This window comes from Tachyglossus aculeatus, chromosome 2, assembly GCF_015852505.1.
Source record: "Tachyglossus aculeatus isolate mTacAcu1 chromosome 2, mTacAcu1.pri, whole genome shotgun sequence".
NCBI lineage: Eukaryota > Metazoa > Chordata > Mammalia > Monotremata > Tachyglossidae > Tachyglossus > Tachyglossus aculeatus.
Genome location: NC_052067.1, coordinates 121,451,302 through 121,460,244, shown reverse-complemented (window position 1 = coordinate 121,460,244; position 8,943 = coordinate 121,451,302).

Here is an 8,943-nt window from a genome sequence, read left to right as displayed (position 1 = left end):
CTTAGATGGCTGGTATTAATATGGGATAAGGCACTTACAATGATTGCATTTTCCATCTGTAAAAATGACTGTATTTCAGGATCTTGTCATTTGTAATCTTTTCCTGCCATTCAATAATGAGTATGATTTAGAAATGAGTCCCTAGATGTATCTTCTGCGCTGGGTCCAGATTTCACATGCACTTAAAAGGTTTATCATCCTTTAATGTGGAATGAAAGTTGTTGTTGCATTGACACCAACTTCAGTCTGTCAACTTGCCAAAAGCTATTTGTGCTTATTTGTGCTAGGGTGCAAAATTTACTTAGAGTTTTAAGTTTTTATGCTGAATCATCTGCACTTTCCCTCCCAGCCTTCCAGTGGGCATCAGCACATGAAACAGGCTGTGCAGGATCCCAGCCTAGGATCAGGAGTGAACAGACTCTATCCCAACCCATTCCATGTGCAGTTGAGAGAATTCTAGGTTTAGAGGCTATGGAGTGTGGGGGACACCAAAGGTCCCTGTTTCAGAATCTGAGTGCAAAAAGGCCACAGCTTTTTGTTTCGCTTTGTTAAAAATGTATTTGTTAAGCACTTAAGTGCCAGACACTTATTAAATACAAGTTAATCAAGTTGCACACAATCCATCTTCCACATGGGACTCACAAGTCTTAATTCTCATTTTACAGATGAGGTAACTGAGACCCAAAGAAGTTAAGTGACTTCCCCAAGGTCACACAGCAGACAAGTGGCGGAGCTGAGATTAGAGCGCAGGTCCTCAGACTCCCAGGCCTATAGTCTTTCCACAAGACCACACTTTTTTCTCCTGGAAGGATAGAATATAGACGTCCACAACAATGCAATTCAGACCCTCAAACCAGGCAAGTCCATAAAACCTGGTCTTGGTTTTTGGTGGGAAGATGAATTGTTTTCTGGTTGGGAAAGCTAATTCACTTGGGAGAAGTATTAGACCAGAATGTGAATGGAAAGAGGAAACTATGTTCAGCATTTAAAGGTTTGATACTCCAATTTTGTTTTCATGATATTTTCCTCACTGTGCCCATGTTTGGAAATTCTCTACGGAGACTACAGCCAAATATGAGCCTGTGAATAAAGTATTTGGGGATTTGCATCTCCTAAATCATAATACTGACAGATAATCATATTGCAATTTTAAGTGGATAGATTGCTTGGTCAAAAATTAGTCTTTTGGCTATAACTACCTGATAGCAATCAAGCCAAATAATAGAGTGAATCATTTTTGATTTTATTTCAGAAATGTCTTAATTGAGAATGGTATTTTAATCAGATATAATTATAATTTCTTCATTTTTATTATGATGTTAATGCTGTTGCATTTACATACCATGCAAAGTATGTATGAATTAATTGACTATTCTAAGTTTCAATTCCAAAAAGGAAATAGCCTGAGAAAATCTCTTTTTAAGATAGCGAATTTTCATTTTAGGAATAGATTCACTGATAGGAAACATAAGGAGGTAAACAAATCTTACACTCATACGGAGAGCTTATACTATTTAATTTATAAGTATTTTTTTCAACTTGCTATGCAACTCACAGTTCAATAGGCAGGTAGGCACCTTCACCTATTTAAAGAATGCATTCTTTCATTATCGGGTGTCTGGCAATATTCTCTACTCTTCCTAAATTTAATAACATTTCACATACTTTAGAGAGCATTGCGTGACTTTGATTAATATCCCAAAAGTTCCTTCTGTTCATAGTGTTCTGGTTAATCTTTTCGTTTTCTATTCTGACCAGTATGGTTGATTCAAATATAACAAAAAGTCTTATTGAGCCTGATTCCAAACTTTCAGATTCAGGGAAACCATGATGAATGCTTACCCTGCCCAGGTAGATAACTTGGGGTTTCCACATACAAAAGCACAAACTTTGGCAATCCATAGTGACCTCCAGTGTGGACAGGGAGGAGGAATCTTGTTTATTCTCTGGGAGAGGTAATTATCTAGATAGTGAAAGCAAAGGGGAAGCTATTTGCATCATTTAAGGGTATAGAGATGATGTGTGTGTGTTGGGGGGGGTGTTGGGAGGGAAGGAGGAAACCCCCTGTAAGCCCTCTTTCTCTCCCATCCCAGGCCCTAGAGATTCCATGGTTTCAAAAGAGCAAGCCACAGGGAAAGCACTGAGAAGGATGTGCGAGTGGAGAGAAGGACAAGTCACATCAGGCAACACCACTAAAAGCCTCCAAATGCCAGATGCTGAGGCCGCCCATGGCTCCCCTACATCTCTGCCGCCATTCTGGCTAGTGGCACTGTAAAAACACCATTGAGGATCATTTGAGGATCCTTCCTAATTCCCTAGATTGTCCAGTCCAGGGCCTTAACTCCAGTTAATGTGGCCCTGTTTCTACTCCCCGTTCATTCACCCTGCTGCTAGCCCAAGTGATATCAGGTCATTCCCTAAAATCCAGTGGTAATTGTGGGTTTGGGGTAAAGTGCCCCTGACAGCATCTGCTATCATGAATACCCCTAGGCCATTCAGGAGAGACACCCCAGGAAAGGAGACATGCCTTAGTCTCCAAGAGCCCAAGTGAGGCAAACGGTCTGAAACATCAGTAACAAAATCAAAATCCTACATTTAAAATTTTTGTTTTAAGCTTGCCCAACATCAATTAACCTTATTCTGGGAAACATAAGTCTCTGTCTTTGTTTTTAAATGCTATTTGTTAAGTACTTACTATGTGGCAGGCTTTGTAGTACATGTTGGGGTAAGTACAAATTAATAAATTGTATTTATTTAGTGCTTACTGTGTGCAGAGCACTGTACTAAGTGCTTGGGAGAGTACAGTACAATAAACAGACACATTCCCTGCTCACAACGAGCTTACAGTCTAGAGTGGGGAAGACAGACAATAATATATTCAAAAAAATTACAGATATGTACATACATGAAGGAGCATGGCTTAGTGGAAAGAGCACGGGCTTTGGAGTCAGGGGTCATGGGTTTGAATCCTGGCTCTGCCAATTGTCAGCTGTGTGATTTTGGGCAAGTCACTTCACTTCTCTGGGCCTCAGTTCCCTCATCTGTCAAATGGGGATTAAGACTGTGAGCACCCCGTGCGACAACCTCCTCTCCTTGTAACCTCCCCAGCACTTAGAACAGTGTTTTGCCCATAGTAAGTGCTTAATAAATGCCATTATTATTATTACTAAGTGCTGTGGGACTGGAAGCGGGGAAGAACAGAGGGAACAAGTCAGGGTGATGCAGAAGGGAGTGAGAGAAGAAGAAAGGGGGTGCTTAGTCAGGGAGGGCCACCTGGAGGATAGGTGCCTTCAATAAGACTTTGAAGGGGGGAGAATAACTGACTGTTGAATTTGAGGAGCATGGGTGTTCCAGGCCAGAAACAGGATGTAGGCAAAGGGTCGGTGGCAAGATAGGCAAGATCAAGGCACAGTGAGAAGCATAGCATTAGAGGAGTGAAGTGTGCTGGTGGGTTTGTAGTAGGAGAGTAGCAAGCTGAGGTAGGAGGGGGCAAAGTGATGGAGTGCTTCACAGCCAATGGTAATGAGTTTTTGTTTGATGTGCAGGTGGATGGTGAACCACTAGAATTTTCTGAGGAGTGGGGTCACATGTCCTGAACATTTTTGTAGAAAAGTGATCCAGGACGCATAGTGAAGTATGGAATGGAGTGGGGATGGGACTGGAGAGGCTGGAGGCTGGGAGGTTAGCAAGGAGGCTGATGTAGTAATCCAGGTGGGATAGGATGATTGATTGTATTAGCACGGTAGCAGTTTGGATGGAGAGGAAAGGACAGATTTTAGTGATGTTGTGAAGGTAGGACCGATAAGATTTAGTGATGGATTGAATGTGGGTTGAATTAGAGAGAGGAGTCAAGGATAATATCAAGATTACAGGCTTGTGAGATAGAAAGGATAGTGGTGCCATCTACAGTGATGGGAAAGTCAAGAGGAGGACAGGGTTTTGGTAGGAAGATAAGGAGCTCTGTTTTGGGTATCTTAAGCTTGAAGTGATGGGAGAACTTCCAAGTAGAGATGTCTTGAAGGCAAGATAATCATAATCTTCATTTTATGGATGAGGTAACTGAGATTGTAGTTGAGAAATTAAGTGACTTGCCCAGGTTTATGCAGCAGACAAGTAGCAGAGCCAGGATTAGAACTCATATTTCCAGATATTCAGGCCTGTGCTTGATCCACTAGGCCACATTCTTCTCTGCTTTGTTCAGAATCGCTTAATGCAATGAGGCCACAATTAAGTATTTTTTTTCCTTAAAATTGTAATTTGTCTGGTCAGGTTTTTTGTTGAGGTTTTGAGAGTCATCTTTGACCCAGATATAGTCAATATTTTCAATATTCACTGTAACATAATCTTCCATTTGTTTTTACTGTAACATAATTATTGCTTTTAGTGATGTGCACATCAATCAACCAATCAAATTTAATGAGCACTTACTGTGAACAGAGCACTGTACTAAGTGCATGGGAGAGTTCAGTGTAACAAGAGTTGGTAGATATGTTCCCTGCCCACAATGAACTTACAGTCTAGAGGAAGAGACTGGCATGAATATAAGTAATTTATTTATTAATGATTAATTTATTAATTATTTGAGCAGTTACTGCAACAAGAACCTAGGATAGAATTCAAGTTACCTATTTAAGGCTTTTTCCAACGAGGTGAATTGAAGGGGGAATTATTTAAATGCAGTAAGAAATGTAAAGCAGCAGTGAGAAAGAAGTGTTCCCAGACATTCGGAACAGAATCTCAGGTAGCCCCTAAGGTGCTAGTTCACAAATTAATTCAAACACATTCAAATGGAAAGAGAGTTCTACACTTTTTGAAATGTTATATTACTATTAGAGTTCATACTCTTTTTCCTTCAGGCATTCTCAAGATGATAGCTAGCTTCAACTACCTACAAATATTGCTCTGAATGTAAATAGGCAAAATTATCCATTTCCCTAGCTTTATTATTTTCTATGGATGTAAATAGGAAACCTGGCAGTACATTTGTTATGTACAAGAGTTCTAATAAAGTTTGGAGGTCTAGTGGTATCAGCAATATTTAACAAAAGGATAATTAACTCCAGATGAACTGCTAATAGATCTCTCCCTTTTGAGATAGGCTTAGAAAATGTTCAGTTTTCACTAGCTCCAAATGTGCTGTTCTAAGGTAAACAGTGTGGTAAACAACCACACTGGGACCCCAAGAGCCTATACCACTGACTACTGAGGCATAATTGTTACCTCCTTGAAGATACTGAAATCACCAGTCACTTCTGCCTCTCTGTGGCTCAAACGTCTCTCAGGTTGGTGTATGAAGGTGAATACACTTGCATGTCGACTACTTATGTTCATTCATTCATTCAATCGTATTGATTGAGCGCTTACTGTGTGCAGAGCACTGTACTAAGCGCTTGGGAAGTACAAGTTGGCAACATATAGAGACGGTCCCTACCCAGCAGAGGGCTCACAGTCTAGAAGGGGGAGAAAAACAACGAAATAAAACATATTAACAAAATAAAATAAATAGAATAAATATGTACAAATAAAATACATAGAGTAATAAATATGTACAATCATATGTACATATATACAGGTGCTGTGGGGAGGGGAAGGAGGTAAGGCAGGGGGGATGGGGAGGGAGAGGAGGGGGAAAGGAAGGAGAGGGCTCAGTCTGTGACATTTGTGTACAGTAAATACAAGCTGGTGGAATACAGTGCTATGGTCACTATACCCAATGTCTTCACACTGTAATAGAGCACCACATTTAAATGTGCATTTATTGCTTATGATGGAGACTGCAGTTTGTTGGTGTTGTCATGTTACTGTAGTGCTCCTAGTAGAGATCTTGGTTTTTCAGGATCTCGTGATTCAGTGATTTTGGTGATTTGAAAGCTAATTTTTGATGTGAGTAGTGTGAGCCTGGAGAAGATGATACCATGATTCATCTTACATGCTATCCCAGATCTGCCACCTTGCCTGCTGGATGACCTCAAAAAATGTCAATTATCTTCTCTGGACCTCAGTTTCTCATCTGTAAAATGGGGAGAAAATACTGTGTGTCCCACGTGGCACATCAACTGGGTCTGGTCTGATTGTCTCCCCCTCGTCCCCCTCTCCATCCCCCCCATCTTACCTCCTTCCCTTCCCCACAGCACCTGTATATATGTATGTATGTTTGTACATATTTATTACTCTATTTATTCATTTATTTATTTTACTTGTGCAAATCTATTCTATTTATTTTATTTTGTTAGTATGTTTGGTTTTGTTCTCTGTCTCCCCCTTTTAGACTGTGAGCTCACTGTTGGGTAGGGACTGTCTCTATATGTTGCCAACTTGTGCTTCCCAAGTGCTTAGTACAGTGCTTTGCACACAGTAAGCGCTCAATAAATACGATTGATTGATTGATTGATTGATTTAACCCAGCACTTGATAAAGGGCTTGTCACCTAGTAAATACCTCACAAATTACCGCAATCATTATTATTACCAAAAACTTAAATGGCTATGTATCATAGTACCTTTGAACAAGGAAATTAACTCCATTCTTTACTACATATGAGAAGTTATCTTAAAGAAATTGCAACTATATTTCAGTTTTCTTCAATACAGCCTTTAGTCAATCAATCAATCAATCAATGGTATTGAGTGCTTACTGTATACAGATCTCTGCACTAAGCGGTTGGGAAAGTACAACAGAGTTAGTAGATGCAATCCGTGTCCATAAGTAGCTTACAGACTACAGTGAGTTTATGGTCTGCATTTTCTATTGAAGAGGGGGCCTCACAAATAAAATACAATCCACTAAAATGAAATACTGAACATTTGTCTATTCAGCAGAAGTAAATTTCATGGAATCCCAGGTAGTGCCGATTTAGGGACAATAGTTCCTCTCTTCAAATGAAGTCACATTACGTTTCCTTTAATCAACGTTTTTTGTGGTTTAAAGATTAATTTCCAAAGAAAATATCAAAACAATAAATACATCATATGGCATCAATGGCATTAACTGAGCATTTACAGTGTGCAGAGCACTGTACAAAGCACTCAATACACTAATATATTTTGGAAAAGAACAGTTTCGTCAGTAATGTACTAAGCAAGATATAAGATTTCATTTTTCAGGAATGTGAATGAAATAAATTCAAAGTATTTGATTTATATAATTGAACACTATTGTAAGCTCGTTATGGGCAGGGAACGTATATGCTAATTCTGTTGAATTGTACTCTCCAAAGCATAGTAATCACTCAAGAAATACCATTGTTTTTTAATTAAAATTTTTCATTGGTCTGGAAGATGACACAAAATAATTCTTTACCTTTTACAAGAAAATTATATTCTTCTTGAAGAACAACGTTTCTTGACCCCATTTCAATGAACAACTCTCTCCACAAATAGAAATGGTCTAGTTATTCTTAGCAGTACCCAGTGGATTTATGGGTGGAAATATTACTGAATTTGTTATACCTTTTGTCAAGTAAAGGCACTGGAAAGAAAAATAGAGTTTCAGGGTTATTTTTAGCATATACTTATCATTTAAAGGTAAATTGCCCTTTTTATTTTTTGTATTTATTAATTAATGCAAATCTTAATTTAGAATCAGAATGTCCTAGTGGAAAAAGCATGGTCGAAAGAGTTAGTGGGCCTGGGTTCTAATTCCTTACTGCCACCTCCTTGCTGTGGGACCTTGGTCAAATATTTCAAATCTTCAGTGCCTCAGTTTTCTCATATGTTAAATGGGGATCAAATGCCAGCTGTTCTCCCACCACCTTAGACTGTGACCCCATATGGGACAAGGGCTATATAAGACCTGATTGTATTGTATCTACCCCAGGGCCTAGTTCTGGACTTGGCACATAGTAAGTGCTTAACAAATACCATAATCATTATTATCATTATTTGTGTGTTCAGAATAATTCAAATTCTAAGGGGAAGAGAATAATTCAATCCATAAATTGAGAGAAGCAGTGTGATTTTCCTCAAAAATCTCCAGTGGCTTCCTCAAAAATCTCCAGTGGCTACCAATCAATCTGCGCATCAGGCAGAAACTCCTCACCCTGGGCTTCAAGGCTCTCCATCACCTCACCCCCTCCTACTTCACCTCCCTTCTCTCCTTCTACAGCCCTCCCGGCACCCTCCACTGCACAAAATGAGGTAGGAGAGGGCAAGGTGATTGAGTGTTTTGTAGCCAATGGTGAAGAGTTCCTGTTTGATGCAGAGGTGGATGGACAATAATTGACCTGCTCTCTCCCCCTCACTCCAGGCTCGCATCTCCTCCTGCTTTCAGGACATCTCCATCTGGATGTCTGCCTACCACCTAAAGCTCAACATGTCGAAGACTGAACTCCTTGTCTTCCCTCCCAAACCTTGCCCTCTCCCTGACTTTCCCATCTCTGTTGACGGCACTACCATCCTTCCCGTCTCACAAGCCCGCAACCTTCGTGTCATCCTCGACTCCGCTCTCTCATTCACCCCTCACATCCAAGCCGTCACCAAAACCTGCCGGTCTCAGCTCCGCAACATTGCCAAGATCCGCCCTTTCCTCTCCATCCATACCGCTACCCTGCTCATTCAAACTCTCATCCTATCCCGTCTGGACTACCACATCAGCCTTCTCTCTGATCTCCCATCCTTGTGTCTCTCTCCACTTCAATCCATACTTCATGCTGCTGCCCGGATTATCTTTGTCCAGAAACGCTCTGGGCATATTACTCCGCTCCTCAAAAATCTCCAGTGGCTACCAATCAATCTGCGCATCAGGCAGAAACTCCTCACCCTGGGCTTCAAGGCTCTCCATCCATCCCCTCGCCCCCTCCTACCTCCCCTCCCTTCTGTCCTTCTCCAGCCCAGCCCGCACCCTCCGCTCCTCCGCCGCTAATCTCCTCACTGTACCTCGTTCTCGCCTGTCCCGCCATCGACCCCCAGCCCACGTCATCCCCTGGGCCTGGAATGCCCTCCCTCT